The following is a 6000-nucleotide window of genomic DNA, read 5'->3' as shown; positions in this document are numbered from 1 at the left end:
CTTCTCCTCCTCAGCATCACAGAGCTTCCTGAAGCCAACAACACAGGTAAGATCACACACACACAGAGGAATGATGGGAAACTTAACTACATCAGGAGATTCACTTCACATAATCTTCTACTATATTTTTTCCATTGATTAACAATTAGAGCTTCATGGTAGAACTTAACAATTCATTAATGTTGATAAATGAAAGACATGAGACATGTGGAAATTTGAGATGTTTTCATGTTTTATGATTGGAATAATTGTGTGTTTCACTTTATTAGATGGATTTAAATATCTGGTCAATTCTTTAAATATCCCATGAAGTGAAAAATGTATTTTCCAGCTTTAATCCTGTGTCCATGTGTTAATTGTTCATTTATCTGTTGATATAGCCTATGTCAGAAATGCCTAGTTTTCCCCCCACATCAGAATCAGTGTATTCATATGTTTAGTGACTCATGTGCACTCGAGGGCGTTCCTAATTTTGCAATCAATTACAATAGTTTAAAGTAGAAAATCCACATTTTGACCATGAAAAATAAAAACAGCTGATAGTTAAAGTCAGAAAACCACTTGTTTTTTTCTTCTTCAGCTGTTTCTGAAGAGAAAATCCACCAAAACAAACTTGAACGGTTTCATTGTAAAAACCAAAAGACAATCTGACACCGACTGTTTGTGACACAAACCTTTGTGACATAAACATATTTCTTTATTGATTGAAATGAAGTGTGTATTATCCAACACACTCAGACTGAGAACCTGCTCAGCTTCCTTCACCTGTTTTACTGTCTGGTCTTTTCTCTGAGTCATGAGCTGAGAGGAAACACAGTTTACTGATGAACTGACTGAGACCAGATCAGAGCAGCTCCAGGTCTGAAAACAGCTTCACATGGAACTGGGAGTTGGTCCGCTCCATTTTCTTCTGTCCTGTTCTTTCCTCACTGATGAACCAGTCTGTTGTTCAGCTTTCACTGATTGTTTTTCATCTGATGCAGAGACCAAAGCCCAGAAACCATCACACCTGTTTCACCTTCACCGTGTGGAGCTCTGCACCAGGAATCACCATGGCAACGTGAGTAACACCAGGCAGCAACAACACACAGTGACTGAAAGTAACGGTGACACAACAAACTACTCAAGAAACTGAGGAGACTTCACATCAGGGACAGAACTAATTTATTCTTAATTAGGAATTTGTAAATGTGTCAAAAGGGCAGGAGTCATCCTGATCTACGGAGAAACAGACAAATGTACAGAAAGAGATAGCCTAGCTACAGAATTTAAGACAACTTAATGAGTTCAACATATATTTGAAATGTGGACTGAACTATTATTTTTCCACAGAATTAGTAACGTCTCAGAGAAATACAAGGACATCATCTCCCAATATTCCTCGAACCATTCAGGATCTCCTGCTCTGCACCAGCTGAGACCAAAGACAAAACAGTTTGGAACTCTGACCAGAAAGACTATTGGTGAGAAAAAGCCAAACAAAGTGAACAAAACCATCTTATTGGTTGGTGAAACAGGAGCAGGAAAGTCTACTCTGATCAACACTCTGGTCAACTACGCCATGGGAGTGAAGTTTCAAGACGACATCTGGTTTGAGGTGGTAGAGGACGAGAAGAGAAGTCAGAGTGTGAGTCACACATCAGATGTGGTGGTGTACGAGATCTTTGGTTTTGAAGGTCAAACTCTGCCCTTCTCTCTGACCATCATTGATACTCCTGGATTTGGAGACACCAGAGGCTTAGGGCGTGACCTCAAGGTCAGTCAGAGATTATTTGACTTGTTCCGCTCAGAAGAAGGAGTTGAAGAACTCAGCGCAGTGGGTCTGGTGATGAAGGCGTCAGATAATCGTCTGAGTGACCGACTGATGTACATCTTCAATTCAGTGATGTCTCTGTTTGGAAACGACATGGAGAAGAACATCGTGGCTCTGATCACACACTCAGATGGAATACCACCTGAAAACGCGTTTGAAGCTCTCAATACTGCAGGTATTAAATGTGCCAGAGATGAGAAGAATGAACCAGTTTACTTCCTGTTCAACAACACTCAGACCACACAGAGAACAAAGAAAACAAAGATGACTTTAAAGTTTGCCTGGCAAGTATCCATGGAGGGACTGAGTGGATTTAAGGACGTCTTGGAAAAAACTGAGCCTCAGAAACTGGAGAAAACTGTGGATGTGTTGAACGAACACATCAGACTGAGAGAATGCATCCAGGTCCTGCAGGAGAGAGTTGAGAATATTGAACTGAAACAGACTGAGATCAGACAGATTCAAGAAGGTCTGAAGAAACATGAAGGTAAGATGAAGATGAATGCAAACTTCATTGTAGAAGTTGATGAGGTCTACAGAGACAAAGAGGAGATCTTTGGGGGTATGCGGTGGTTCCTTGGTTGGAGTGGAGCTGTGACCTGTAACATCTGTAAAGAGAACTGTCACCATCCATGTACAATGGCCTGGTATCCCAGAGACTGTGACAAGATACAAAAAGGACGCTGCACTGTTTGTAAAAACAAATGTCCTGTATCAGATCATGTGAAAGAACAAATGATCTATGTGAACAAGACAAGAAAAGTTAAGATGACCCAACAAAACATGAAAGACAAGTATGAAAGGAACCAAACTGAAAGAGTGACGAAGTTGAGTCTCCTGGAGAATCTAGAGGAGGAAATGAAAGATCTGACGGCCGACAAAGATCGGTGTCTTGAAGAGGCCTACCGCCATCCTATCAGACTGGATGAGATGGCCCTGAAGGTGGATTCAGCGTCCATTCATGTCCACTTGGACTTCCTGATTGAGAAGATGAAGGACAAAGGAGACACAGAGAAGATCCAGAAACTGAGGAAGAACAAACGTCGAATGGATGAAAGATGCCTCAGTGGGATATGACAGATTCTCTATCTGATCATTAACTTTAAGACAAGCTGAACCACAGTGTTGTCCTCATAAACAGTCAAAATGAGAAAAAAAAATACTGAAGGCTGAAAGTTAAAAAAAGAAAAAAGTTAGAATGTAACACAAGCAATACTTGTGTGTAATAATAATGTGTGATGAGATGTTTATCAACTGAACCAGTGTAATGTACTTGTTTCTGTGTTTAAACTTGTCGGCTTGATAAAATGCTGCCGAGTACAGCAGCCCCTCCCTCCCTGATGTTAGTCTCCTCTGTGGTTGTTGTTGTTTTATTGATTGTTGCTTTATTGTGATGCTATATCAGTGAAGCAGCCATATTGAAGTGAACTGACTCTGTTGTGTTACTGAACATGAAGTCGTGTCCTGATTGATGCAGTTTTCTGTGAATCCTGAATAAAAGCTGAGCTTGATGAAATGAGTTTGATCAGAGTCTTGACTGGATCATCAGCTGCTTCTTCACTCTGTTGAAGCTTCTGCTCAACTTGATTCAATAAATGTCTGTTAGTCTTTGTTCCTCAAACACTTGGACTTTATTGTGACTGAGCAGAGAAACACACTCCACCATCAGAGCTCATGTTCAGTCCAGCTTCATCGCCAACACTCATCCAGTGTGTATCTGCTGGTTTGTGTAGTGACCACCAGGTGGAGCCAACACTACAGGACTGAAGGGCTGATGCTGTGTGGACTGAGCTCACTCTACTGAACTCAGGTCAGTTTCACTTTGTTCAGGAAACAGCCCTGCTCACACTCGTCAACCATCGACTCTCAGCTGCTTCAGCTACACACACAGTGGTTACACACAAACATTCAACTTAGTCTCTACATTTACAGTCAACTTTATATCAGGAGCAGATTAAAACAGCTGGAGCTCATCAAAGTGCTGTCTGTCAATCAAAATACAACAAATGTATAGAAGAAGAAAAACACAAAATATATTGTGTATGTAAACACACTAAGAAGATCAATATTTGACAAATGTCACTGAGCAAATTAGTCATGATTAAATTAGTTTCTAATCTTTTCATCATAATACACTCCTAGTCAAAAGTTTGTACACACCTTTCCATGGTTTTTCTTTAGTATTATTACTTTCTACATTGTAGATTCATAGTGAAAACAACGAAACTATGAATTGTCAAATTATTAGTATTATTAAGTAACACAAACACAAAAGTGTTGATTAAAACCAAAGTTTTATCTGTCACCTGACCTAAACCCAATTGAGATGGTTTGGGATGAGTTGGTCCACAGAGTGAAGGTAAAACAGCCAACAAGTGCTCAGCTCCTCTGGGAACTCCTTCAAGACTGTTGGAAAATGGTTCCAGGTGAAAGGTGGCTACTTTGAAGAATCTAGCTACTCTGCTTTGTTTAACACTTTTTTGTTTACTATATAATTCCTTATCTGTACCCGATGCCTCCAGTTTGAATCTACAATGTAGAAAGTAATCAAAATAAAGAAAAAACATTGAATGAGAAGGTGTGTACAAACTTTTGACCGGTAAACATTGCAAACATGTCTAGTTATTTTCAGAATGCCGTGTACCAAATTTCATGCTTTTCAAGTGCATGATTGCTTTTCTTATCTGCTCCACTACAGGTTTAGACTCATTTAAAAGCTGATAATGCAATTATGTGGATTGTGTTATGTAAGCAGTCTTTCATTTAACAACAAAGAGATGCAAAAAAAAAAAATCAGTGTTTTCTAGCGGAAAGTTCTTATTGTCCTGTGTGTGGGAGATCATGAGGCGTTCCCAGCCCAGGTTGGTGATATAATCTCTCCACCTAGTCCTCGGTCTGACCTCCTCCCAGCTGGACGTGCCAGGAACACCTCCATAGGGAGGCGCCCTTGAGGCATCCTAATCAGATACTCAAACCACCTCAATTGGCTCCGTTCCATGTAAAGGAGTAGAACCTGCTGCTCCTTTACATGGAACGGAGCCAATTGACGTCTCTCACGGATGACTGAACTCCTCACCTTATCTCTAAAGGAGACCCCAGTGCTCCTGAGAAAACCCATTTTGGCCACTTGTATTCGTGACTCTGTATTTTTGGTCATAACCCATCACTCATGACTATATCTGGAAGATTAAGTAGGGATGACACCATTTCCCATTTCATTCAATGTCCGAAGAGATTGCTTCATTTGTGGGAAAGACCGTGTAAGATCAGAGAGCCTTACATCAGTCACCACTGGCACTGGTAAGAACACCAGAGACAAAGTTAAAGTTAAGCTTCGAATGCTAGCATATCAACATCTCTTTGCTTTTGACGCCAAGTATCATCGAAGCTGTCTGGGACATTACATCTCTGATAAAAAAATGTGGCTGCAGCTAAACAAAAATATCTAAATGAGGAAAAGGTGTCGACTCCTGACAAGGCCTTCCATGTGTAACCAAACAGTAGAATTACTCAGAGTCCTGATAGCAGTTTACTATCACCCAGGATTTACTCACAGTTCTGGGGACAGAAATACATCTCACACTCATACTTCCTTTTGAAACACTCAAAATACTGAACCCACTGTGAGTGGTAATACTCCCAAAAGACAGTGATATTCAAATTAACAGTATGAGACATTCACTGTTTTATATAAAAATAAATGAACTTAAAATCTCCCTTTGATAGAAAAGGAAAAAACTTGACAGCTCGGCTTGAGTTAATTGTCTTTCGATTTAGGGAGTTATTTACTCTGTTGGGGTCACTTTCGTAGGTGAGAAGGGGGGCTGCCATATTGTGTAATGTTTTGATTGGTTGCCTGGGCCGCTTAAGTCTGACGTGAGCGGAAGGAGCAGGGAATGCTGGGAAAAAGCCAAAGTGAGAGTCTCGTGGAGACGAGGCTGCTGCCCCGGGGAGCTGACGAAGAATCCCCTCCACTTCAAGATTGAATTATCGTTTTAGTTATTGTCTCGTCTAAACACAAATGAACTGACAAAGCCACGACCGCGTGACGACGGACGGAGGTCGATACACGCAGGACGCTGGAGCTGGGGGCCAGCCCGGTGCCACCCAAGCAGGATGCCGGTCTGCCAGGAAAGCCTCGCGGACCAAGCTATAGGTGATGAGCGAGAAGCAGCCGGTGAGTCAAA

This window comes from Trachurus japonicus, chromosome 13 (genome assembly GCF_045865225.1).
Source record: "Trachurus japonicus isolate A0001 chromosome 13, Traja_1.0".
NCBI classification, from domain to species: domain Eukaryota; kingdom Metazoa; phylum Chordata; class Actinopteri; order Carangiformes; family Carangidae; genus Trachurus; species Trachurus japonicus.
This window is presented reverse-complemented; position numbering follows the sequence as displayed.